Source organism: Corythoichthys intestinalis, chromosome 1 (assembly GCF_030265065.1).
Source record: "Corythoichthys intestinalis isolate RoL2023-P3 chromosome 1, ASM3026506v1, whole genome shotgun sequence".
In the NCBI taxonomy this organism is placed as follows: Eukaryota; Metazoa; Chordata; class Actinopteri; order Syngnathiformes; family Syngnathidae; genus Corythoichthys; species Corythoichthys intestinalis.
Window position 1 is genome coordinate 76,408,552 of NC_080395.1, and position 12,007 is coordinate 76,420,558.

Genomic DNA, 12,007 nt, shown 5'->3' on the forward strand with positions numbered 1-12,007 from the left:
GGCTAAATGTCCTTATATTGCAATCATTTTTGGTGAGGTTTGGAGTTATTTATTAGTCTACTCAACATCTTAATTCACTGATAAACCATGAAGGTGGAAAAGCGCTATATAAGTATAAGGCCATTTTAACCCATGCGTAAAACTTTACAGTCTACGATGCGCTGAAACAAAGGCCATATTTACATTGCAAGTTAAAGGGTATGAAAACGCAAAGGGGGTGTGAGACATCAATAGAACCATTATGTGCCAAGATAACAAATATTGATAAAGTTAACAAAAAAATCAATCACATTAATGAGCAATTATCGAAAATAGATCGAAAATGACGAACATTACTGAAAGTGTTCCGGAAACAGCTGAATGGGGCGGAGACGTCATAACAAGGAAACAAAAGGTCGAGGCAGATGCCATCGTTGTTTATCGACGAGAGAGTTGCGTTCGTGTTTTATCAAAAAATCGCTAAAATGGTTCAAACCTGTCATGCTATGTGGTTTACAAATAGCCATTTGTCGCAATGTAGTCCCATGAGTTCCCGAATGCGAGAAAAAGAGCTGGACTACGCAGACAATGAGTAAAGTTCGTCAGTGCTAAGAGGGCTAATTTTGCAATTTTACAGGGAAACGGGAACCTGACAAGCCAGAAGATGTGCCTACAACCTCAAAGAAAACAAAATGTATGCTACTTCCCAATCACTAAAGACCCACGAACTGCGAAGGAGTGAATTCGTGACCCGTATGTGAATAAATCGAGTGATTCGAGCATGTCTGTGGAACAGGAATATCAGCTTGTAGTGATCGCAAATCACGGCGACTTACACGTACATTTGAGACAACAACTCTACCGAAGTTCTGGATTAAAATCATTTCGGAATATCCCGACATCACTAGGAGTGAGCTGAAAACTGCTACAATTTCCAACATCGTGTATTTGTGATGCTAACTTCTCTCACTTTCCCATCTTGGGACCATCTCGTCTCAACGAAACAAACTCAGCCCTCCCACTGATTCAGCGGGTGAGTTGTATTTTTTCCCTGCACTTAACACGACGGGGCTAAAAACATATGCTATTTTATATTTGCTGTATTTTTCTGCCACACATTGCCGGTGTTCTGACAAAGTTGGCATGCGCGTAACGTTAAAAAGGACCGCGAATGCAGCGATTCCTAAGTACACACTACAAACTTTCTTTAAAGAATGGAATATTAACTTCCATTTGCCACAACAACTGCACGTAGCCCTCTCACTTAACGACTTTGCTGTGTCGTTAAGCGTTAATTTACGCCATTTCCGTGTTGCACATGTATGTTTGTGATGTAAATAGTTTTTTAGCACCATTGGATAACATTGAGAGTCCAACTGAATATAAAAGTGGGACACCGGTCCGCGAAAAAAAGACCCAAATTACACCGGTCCGTGGTGCAAAAAAGGTTGGGGACCCCTGCTCTAATCCCATTCATATTTGTGTTGGTTGGCAGAGCGAAACCGATGATAGCATATTAAATGATAATTATTCTATACATTACTTTATTTTGCGGTCACGGTGTATCAGCTTCACAAAAAGAAATGCAAAACGTACCATTTGGTGTTTCCCACACGAACTGTTGTCGGGGTTTCATCAGTGTGATTGCTCCCCTCAATGATCCTTTCATTAGGCTGCATTGGCTTTCGTATGGGCTCAAATTGATAACCCAAAACACCAAAGAAAGGTTCATAACTCTCCTCGTCACCATTAGAAGAATGTTCGTTTCGTCGGATTCGTCGCTGCAAATAGAAACAAAATTGTCCGCCATCATCGCCGCCATTCAGTACTAAGCACTGAGCCGGCTGTTTCCCGAAAGTGACGTCACCTACACAATATGCTAGATTTCCGGCATCTCGGGGGCGGTCCTTTTAGCTTGACAATCGACCTAATTTCTATCATTTTCTTGGTGTTGCGATGTGTGTAATTACACGGAGTGGCATGATATGAATTCAAAAGGCATGCGTTGATGGATAAATGATGGAATATTAGCATTTCCCCAGGTGTTGTCATACCCTTTAATTTCGATTTCTTTGCCCATATATGACAGACATCGGTTTTCTTAATGCAGTGTGAACAGTCCAGTTACAATTTATTCAAAACCAACCTGGGCTTATTCGTATGTGGATAAACATTGGAAGTAAATCCAACACCTCTGCAGTCTGAACACATTTCCACACAGTGGGGTGCAGACATCCACGCCAGGTGGTGCTCAGACACTGGTCCTTGCCCTCTTAACCGAACAAGTGCCCTTATCAAGGTTATTAAGTTGTGGTCATTATTGTTAGTAATGCGTGTGCCCTCCCAAGCGCCGCAGCCAGAATCACTGTGAGAGCATCCTCTGTATCTTTCAAACGCGTAAACACACGCCCTCCTGTGAACGCGCAGCGCGGGACACGAAGGCAGATGCAACACCGACAATTGATAGCTGCCATTCACGCCCTCTGTTCGCTACAGCCAGCAGCTCCTATGCAAAGGTAATACATAATGAGTCGGATCTCAAGTGAATGTGTGTACCTCCATAAACTCGAAGTAGCGTTTGTCTCTGTGCAATTCCCTAAATTAGCCTGCTACACAGTCCCACCTGTTAAACAAGTTAGGCTAGCCGCCCGCCATAATTCAATTGATAAATGGAACGTGGCGACCAGCACTCAACCAGAGTCGGTAGAAAAAAACGAAATAAAAATATATATTATAGCTCAATATTTAGTCATGTGCTTACATGTTTAATAATAGTACTTCTACTTCAGGAGAATGAGAATGCGTAACAAAAACTACTAAGAATCCAAATAAACACACACTCAAATATATATTTGAGTGTGTGTAGGAGAAAGTAAATGATATGCTCAAAGAAAACTGTAGTCTCCCTTGTTTGAGTATGGGCATACAGATACACTGTTATACCAAAAGCAGGCTGTAAGCAAATATAAAATTAGCTGAGTGGTATGTGTGCCCGGTTATCATGTTACCAAGCAGACTTATTCATATTGTTGTTGTTTTTTGTTTTTTTTTCATATTCTGTATATTTACCACTTGCAGCAGCAATAATTTCTCGAAAAGAAAGATAAAAAAAAAATGTTAAAGGAAAAACAGCTGCAGCAGGCACCCCAAGGAAGCACATTTCTTCTTTCTTGGTTTACGCAGCCACCAACCACCAAGGAAGATGAAAGGTCAGGACTTTTAAAGGGATCCTCTTCCTTAAATACATGTATCCATCCATTCATCCATCATCTTCCACTTGCTCCGGGGTCGGGTCGCGCGGGCAGCAGCTCTAACAGGGAAGCCCAGACTTCCCTCTCCCCAGCCACTTCAAACAGCTCCTCGGGCAGGATCCTAAGGCGTTCCCAGGCCAGCCGAGAGACGGAGTCTCTCCAGCGTGTCCTGGGCTGTCTCCGGTGCCTCCTGCCAGTGGGACATGCCTGGAACACCTCTCTGGGGAGGCGTCCAGGAGGCATGTGAACCAGATGCCCGAGCCACCTCAGCTGGCTCCTCTCAACGCGGATGACCTAGCTTCTCACCCTATCTCTAAGGGAGAGCCCGGACACCCTGCGGAGGAAAATCATCTCGGCCGCTTGTATCCGGGATCTTGTTCTTTCTGTCACGACCCACAGCTCGTGACCATAGGTGAGAGTAGGAACGTAGATCGACTGTTAAATCGAGAGCTTTGCCTTTCGGCTTAGCTCCTTCTTCACCACTACGGACCGGTGCAGCGTCTGCAGTAATGCGGACGCTGCATCCGCCTGTCGATCTCTCACTCCCTCCTACCCTCACTCGTGAACAAGACCCCAAGATACTTGAACTCCTCCACTTTCGACGGGATCTCATCCCCGACCTGGAGAGGGCACTCCAACCTTTTCCGACTGAGGACCATGGTCTCGGATTTGGAGGCGCTGATCTTCATCCAAACCGCTTCACACTCGGCCGCAAACCGTTCCAGTGAGAGTTGGAGGTCACGGCTTGATGAAGCCAACAGCACCACATCATTTGCAAAAAGCAGAGATCCAAAGCTGAGGTCTCCAAATCGGACCCCCTCAACGCTTTGGCTGCGCCTAGAAATTCTGTCCATAAAAGTTATGAACAGAATCCGTAACAAGGGGCAGCCTTGGCGGAGTCCAACCCTCACTGGGAACGAATTCCACTTACTGCCGGCAAAGCGCGCCAAACTCTGACACCGGTCGTACAAGGACCGAACAACCAAGGGGCTCGGTACCCCGTACTCCCGGAGCACCCCCCACAGGACTCCCCAAGGCACATGGTCGAACGCCTTCTCCGGATCCACAAAACACATGTAGACTGGTTGGGCGAACTCCCATGCACCCTTGAGGACCCTGCAGAGTCACCAGTTTTGCCCAACTCTTGTCTTATCAGGAACTGTATTTCCTGCTCTCATTTTGCCTCTGCTGCTTGTCTTGTGAACGACTGACAGTGCTGTCCTGCTCTTCACTTTTACGATCTGGTTCAAATTGGAACGGCAGAACCGACGACATGTTGGGGTACCTAACGAGTGACACGCTGGAAGCCCAGTGACGTCACGCACTGCGACGTAACAAGAATGGCAACATATCACTTAAAATAATTTTACAAACTTTATTAAAAAGAAAATTTTAAGAGGGGTTTTCATATCAAATTATTATAACTAGAGATGTCCCGGTTGATCGGGTCTGATCACGTCATTTTCAAAGTATTGGAAACGGCAAAAAAAATATCGGCCAAGTATTTGATACACTGTCAATGGGAAAACCCATTGGCAGTGTATAAAATACTTGTTCTCCCCACTGTATATTTTTTAATTAAATCGTTTTCTAATTGTATTTAACGTTACAGACATAATATGTTACACTTATCCAGATTCTTTAGTTCAGGCTTACGGTAGGGTTATCAAATTTATCCCAATAACGACGGTAATTAATTTTTAAAGAAATGTATCATGTTAAAATATTTAACGCATGTGCTGCACGACTCACTCACGCATTGTCGCATTCCATCTGTAATGGCGCCGTTTTGCCAATATAGAGAGCTAAAAGGCAGTGTAAAATGAGTAGAGTGAATTTTGGCAGCCTTTGGAACCTTTTTTTAATTGGCTAAAGCCTTGCAATCTCTCTCCCTACTATTAGAAAGATCATGGGAAGCAATGTGGGAAAGCAAGGTAGCAATCGATCTTTTTCTTAACACCTTGGATTATATCCCATCGCAGAGAAGATATATGAATTGGTAGCACTACGCACAGTCGTGGTTTCACTTGTCATGGTTCCACTTCCCATCATGCATTGGGCATGGCCTTCAGTATCATTTACTGAAAACTCAACAAATACACTAGATGGCAATATTTAGTCAAAATATACAAAGTCTTTCTATCCGTGGATCCCTCTCACAGAAAGAATGTTAATAATGTAAATGCCATCTTGAGGATTTATTGTCATAATAAACAAATACAGTACTTATGTACTGTATGTTGAATGTATATATTCGTCCGAGTTTTATTCATTTTTTTCTTAATGCATTGCCAAAATGTATATGATCGGGAAAAATTATCGGGAATGATTGGAATTGAATCGGGAGCAAAAAAAAAGCAATCGGATCGGGAAATATCGGGATCGGCAGATACTCAAACTAAAACGATCGGGATCGGATCGGGAGCAAAAAAACATGATCGGAGCAACCCTAATTATAACTCATACTAACATTTATCTTTTAATAATTAGTTGTCTTAAAGATCGAGGATCACTTTAAAGTTTAGAATTTAAAACTGAACTGTTCACCTAATTTTATTGAAGTGTTTCAAAAGCTGTCACAAAGCATTTTGGCACTACTTTTTCACGAATGGAGCTTTTATTTATTCCCTAACCCATATTGAAAAAGTTGTCGCTGTTAAAGTCACGAAGACAAGGCCACATGTCAAACGTGCCACATTTGAGACACTTCCATGTTTGAAGATTTTTTTCTAAAACTCGCAACAGTCATAAAAATTGGTTGTTCTCATGATCCAATGTGAATGTTGCTGTATATTTTGTCAATATCGATGTTTCTGTTGTGTAAATATCATTTATGTTTAGGTGTGTTTTACAAATATGAATATGCTTTGTAAAAAAAGAATCAATGTATATTGTGGATGTTTTGTTTCTGTATATCTTTGAATATCATATGAAATTTGTCCATATTAACATAGAAAAAACGTTTGGCCTTTCGGTTTTATGCAAGATCTCCCCTTCCATCCGACTTTGTAGAGCACATTGGATTCATGGTTTGCATTCATTTTGCTCTGTCATAAGAAATTCTCTGAGAAAACAATAGAATAGAATAGAATAGAATAGAATAGAATAGAATAGAATAGAATAGAATCAGGGGTGCTGGAAGTCACCTATTATACTTTGGTGAAAAAAGGAGAAAAACATGTCTTATATGGATCTCTTTCCAATGCTGCTAAATCAGAATAAAGAAATTAACCCCCCCCCCCCCCCCGAAAAAAAATGTTTTAAACAAGCGGCGCTTCTAATTCGCTGATTTTTTTTTTTTTTTTGGGAGGGGGGCGGTCCCCATTAACCGCGAAAAACGAGGAATCACTGTACTGTATTGAAATGCTTATAAACAGTGCCTTGCAAAAGTATTCGGCCCCCTTGAATCTTGCAACCTTTCGCCACATTTCAGGCTTCAAACATAAAGATATGAAATTTAATTTTTTTGTCAAGAATCAACAACAAGTGGGACACAATCGTGAAGTGGAACAACATTTATTGGATAATTTAAACTTTTTTAACAAATAAAAAACTGAAAAGTGGGGCGTGCAATATTATTCGGCCCCTTTACTTTCAGTGCAGCAAACTCACTCCAGAAGTTCAGTGAGGATCTCTGAATGATCCAATGTTGTCCTAAATGACCGATGATGATAAATAGAATCCACCTGTGTGTAATCAAGTCTCCGTATAAATGCACCTGCTCTGTGATAGTCTCAGGGTTCTGTTTAAAGTGCAGAGAGCATTATGAAAACCAAGGAACACACCAGGCAGGTCCGAGATACTGTTGTGGAGAAGTTTAAAGCCGGATTTGGTTACAAAAAGATTTCCCAAGCTTTAAACATCTCAAGGAGCACTGTGCAAGCCATCATATTGAAATGGAAGGAGCATCAGACCACTACAAATCTACCAAGACCCGGCCGTCCTTCCAAACTTTCTTCTCAAACAAGGAGAAAACTGATCAGAGATGCAGCCAAGAGGCCCATGATCACTCTGGATGAACTGCAGAGATCTACAGCTGAGGTGGGAGAGTCTGTCCATAGGACAACAATCAGTCGTACACTGCACAAATCTGGCCTTTATGGAAGAGTGGCAAGAAGAAAGCCATTCCTCAAAGATATCCATAAAAAGTCTCGTTTAAAGTTTGCCACAAGCCACCTGGGAGACACACCAAACATGTGGAAGAAGGTGCTCTGGTCAGATGAAACCAAAATTGAACTTTTTGGCCACAATGCAAAACGATATGTTTGGCGTAAAAGCAACACAGCTCATCACCCTGAACACACCATCCCCACTGTCAAACATGGTGGTGGCAGCATCATGGTTTGGGCCTGCTTTTCTTCAGCAGGGACAGGGAAGATGGTTAAAATTGACGGGAAGATGGATGCAGCCAAATACAGGAACATTCTGGAAGAAAACCTGTTGGTATCTGCACAAGACCTGAGACTGGGACGGAGATTTATCTTCCAACAGGACAATGATCCAAAACATAAAGCCAAATCTACAATGGAATGGTTCAAAAATAAACGTATCCAGGTGTTAGAATGGCCAAGTCAAAGTCCAGACCTGAATCCAATCGAGAATCTGTGGGAAGAGCTGAAGACTGCTGTTCACAAACACTCTCCATCCAACCTCACTGAGCTCGAGCTGTTTTGCAAGGAAGAATGGGCAAGAATGTCAGTCTCTCGATGTGCAAAACTGATAGAAACATACCCCAAGCGACTTGCAGCTGTAATTGGAGCAAAAGGTGGCGCTACAAAGTATTAACGCAAGGGGGCCGAATAATATTGCACGCCCCACTTTTCAGTTTTTTATTTGTTAAAAAAGTTTAAATTATCCAATAAATTTTGTTCCACTTCACGATTGTGTCCCACTTGTTGTTGATTCTTGACAAAAAATTAAAATTTTATATCTTTATGGTTGAAGCCTGAAATTTGGCGAAAGGTTGCAAGGTTCAAGGGGGCCGAATACTTTTGCAAGGCACTGTATGACTATACTAAATATAGAATGGTACGTCTTGAAAATTACCGTTAGCTCTTGAGACCAAAGCTTTTGCAATGCATTTTTCCTCAATCCTGCCTGTTTTCCAGGTTTCCCTCCCCAACATGCAGGAATCAAATTATAAGGGTTTTCGGGAGGAGGTTAAGAGTTTTTAGAATATGAGAGGAAATTTGATGTTGATTTCTTCAACTTCGCCGTCAGTGATTGCGTCATCTGCTGGAGATTCTCCTCCAGCTGATAAATGTGTAGTATAGCAATATTGGGAAGAGTTCCACCGTCATCAGCCCATAAATTGTCCTCAAAACCATCTTCCGGGAAAAAGAAAACTTTGCATTTGATTCAATGTCTGAATCGCGGAAGAAAAACGAGTTGACAAATTTTCTGCTGCATAAATACGTACAATAGCCCGTGACTTAACAGCTGCTAGCAAACAATGATTCGCCATGCTGTTGAATTGGCCGAGTGTCTTCGGAACTCCTGCGGCGTGGGCAAGTAAAATCAGCTTTTCTTCATTTGATACGGAAAATATGTAACGGAGGGTGACAGGTTATTTCTACTTATACTTACACTATATAATAATAGAAAAAAACAAAATTAAGGGTTTTCGGAATGCAACATACAGTGGGGCAAATAAATATTTAGTCAACCACTAATTAACAGGGGTGAAAGTGGCTAGAACTTCTTGCCGGAACTTTCCGATGTGAAGATCGCCACAGAGCCAGAAATTTTATTTATTTATTTATTTCATTTTTGGTGGGTAGGGGTCAAACCTCTTCAACTACTAAAATGCAAAGAAAACTGTTTTAGCACAGTTATTTCTATAACACATACAAAAACTGATTTTCATTCAAAATTCAAAAATTCATTCAAAATATTTTTTCAATGATTTGCAAAATAAAAGTTAACAAAAACAGCAATAACCCAACCTCCATCTCCTAATTTCCTCACATACTAAATGCCAAATCTCAATTTTAACTACTTAAGAACATAGGATGTATCTTAAAATTGAAGTTAATGTAAACGTTTACTTTCTGTATTTTTTTTAATAACAAAGATATAAGTAACATACATTCAGAAAAATAAGTACAAATGACATATTATGCAGAATGAAATGGAATATATTTTGAAGATCGCGCAAACATTGACTTTTTTAAATCATAAGGAAATGAATAAATAGTCTAACATAAATGAACAAATATAAGTCTAAAGTGCACATTGACAGCTAAGATGTTCTGAACCATCAGAGCAAATAAAACTATATATGATAAATAAGACTCCTCAACTCTTTCATTGCTTTAAAGATTTGATTTATTTTATCTTGTACTGCCCTTTTATCGTCACAACAATTCAACCTTTCTTTTTGCTGTTCCAGAAAACATGCACATTTGAACCTATATCTGCTGATCACATGTCAGTATGTCAGCCAATTGAACCGATAAATGAGTCCAGGCGTTTTGCTTTGCTGCGTGCATTCGCACATTGACGTGACTCATCATCGTCAGACTCATAACTGCAGCAGCTGAGGAAACATCCAAGCCGTCCGTGGAATAAAATAAATAATAAATATTGGTGGAAACGGATTACGCTACACACGCACTTTATTATGCTTGTTGTTAAGACTTGTGTATGTAAATCTGATTCAATTTTCAATTCAATTTTATTTGTATAGCCCTCAATCACAACAGATGTCTCGAAGGGCTTTACAGAGGCAATATGATACACAATTAGAAATGAAGCAACAAAGATGAATAGATACAGTTAAAGTCCTGGGTATCCCCTATCCTTAAGACCCTCCATGCCGGCAAGGAAAAACTCCAAAAACTCCAGAGTCAATTGGGAGAAAAATGAGAAACCTCGGGGAGTACCACAGTCAGGAGAGATCCACTCCCAGGACGGATAGACAGGAACCCCAGAACTGCTAATGGGAATTAGCAAGCGAAGTTACAGTCCGTAAAAATGCAGTGGAGTAAAGGAGCAAGAAGAGGTCCATCTAGCCAGATGAGACGGGGGTAGCAGCGAGGACGTCTATCCAGCCAGGGGTCTGGACAGTCAGGAGGCTGCAGCTGAAAAATAGCCCCTCCCCAGAGGGAAGGGGGGAAAGGGGACACCGGGTGACTAGTGATGAAGAGATTAGACAACTAGATATTAACATTGGAAAATAGAAATAAAGTAAGACAAGTGGTAGGTAGAGTAAGAAAAGGAGATAGAACTCAGCGGCTGTACTTCCCCCAGCATTATAGCTTCTAGTGCAGCTTAGACTAAACTGTGAGTCTACTCCGACTTCAACTAGTCTAACCATAAGCTTTGTCGAATAGGAACGTTTTTAATCTAATCTTAAATGTGCAGACTGTCTCGGCTTCTTTAATACTAGCTGGAAGCTGATTCCATAAAACAGGGGCTTGGTGGCTAAAGGCTCTAGCTCCGACAGTACTTTTATAAACCCTGGGAACTACCAGTAGACCTGCATTCTGAGATCGGAGTGTTCTGTTGGGGCGGTATGGAACCAGAGCATCGGTGAGATAAGATGGCCCCAACCCATTAATGGTCATGAATGTAAGAAGGAGTATTTTAAATTTAATTCTAAACTCGACTGGAAGCCAGTGAAGTGCCTGGAGCACAGGGGTGATGTGCTCTCTTCTATTGGTTCCTGTTAAAAGTCTTGCTGCTGCGTTTTGGACTAGCTGAAGACCTTTTAGAGAACTTTTAGGACAAGCTGCAAGTAGGGAGTTACAGTAATCCAATCTCGATGTAACGAACGCGTGAATTAATTTTTCTGCATCGCTTTTAGATAAAATATTTCTAATTTTGGCGATGTTGCGCAGGTGAAAGAAAGCCGTTCTACAGGTTTATTTAATGTGTGCTTTAAACGATAAGTCAGGGTCAAATAAAACTCCTAGGTTTTTAACTGTGGTGCTGGAGGCTACACTTACATTGTCCAGAGTGACTATCTGGGCAGCTAAAGAGTCTCTCACACTTTTCGGGCCTATTATAAGGACTTCTGTCTTTTCAGGGTTAAGTAGAAGATAGTTAGTGCTCATCCAGGTATTTATATCTCGGACGCAGGCGCTTAGTTTATCCACTTGCCTGACCTGCTCAGGTTTAATTGATAAATACAGTTGTGTGTCGTCAGCGTAACAATGAAAGTTAATGCTATGTTTTCTGATGATATTACCTAGAGGAAGCATATACAGCGTAAACAAGATGAGCCCGAGGACCGATCCTTGCGGCAGACCATAACTAACTCTAGAGTACGATGATGATTGCTGGTTTACATTGACAAACTGGTACCTATTAGATAAATATGATTTAAACCAACAGAGGGCTGCTCCTCTAATGCCTATGTCACATTCTAATCTCTGCAATAAGATATTATGGTCGATTGTGTCAAAGGCTGCACTCAGGTCCAACAGAACCAGGATCGAGACTAATCCAACGTCAGCGGCAAGTAACAAGTCATTAGTTACTTTAACTAATGCAGTTTCAGTTCTATGATGAGCTCGAAAGCCAGACTGGAAATGTTCAAATAAACTATTGTGCTGTAGGTGCTGACCACTCTTTCAAGGACTTTGGAGAGAAATGGTAAGTTAGAAATAGGTCTATAATTGGCCAAAATAGCAGGATCAAGAGTAGGTTTTTTCAAGAGCGGTTTAATAACTGCATATTTAAAGGACTGCGGCACGTAGCCAGTAACTAATGAGGTATTTATTATATTTAAGATAATGTCAATAGTTAGAGGCAGGGTCTCTTTAAAAAGTTAG

The 12,007-nt window shown here is 41.2% G+C and overlaps 1 protein-coding gene across 2 annotated transcripts in view; it reads right to left on the reverse strand.

Moving 5' to 3' along the window:
* Positions 1 to 12,007, reverse strand: part of LOC130922639 (docking protein 4-like) — an 83,619-nt gene that overhangs the window by 16,415 nt on the left and 55,197 nt on the right. The window lies entirely within an intron of this gene.